Consider the following 246-nt stretch of genomic DNA (forward strand, 5'->3'; position numbering starts at 1 on the left):
ATAGCTATATAATACATATAATACTATGTGTATTATATATGTGTGCATATATGCCATACATTTGAAAACACCTGTAGAGTTCTTTCAACTCTAAAACTAAAAGGATTAGGAAACAAAGTAAGATGAAGTTGATAGCCCTTTGATTCTTGGCCCCTTATAGCTGTAACAATGGTTCAATCAATATTACAAGCACACACTACAATATAAATGTAAATATTGTTTTCTTAAAATTATAGAAAAATGATA

The sequence above is a fragment of the Myotis davidii genome, unplaced genomic scaffold (genome assembly GCF_000327345.1).
Source record: "Myotis davidii unplaced genomic scaffold, ASM32734v1 scaffold450, whole genome shotgun sequence".
Taxonomy (NCBI): domain Eukaryota; kingdom Metazoa; phylum Chordata; class Mammalia; order Chiroptera; family Vespertilionidae; genus Myotis; species Myotis davidii.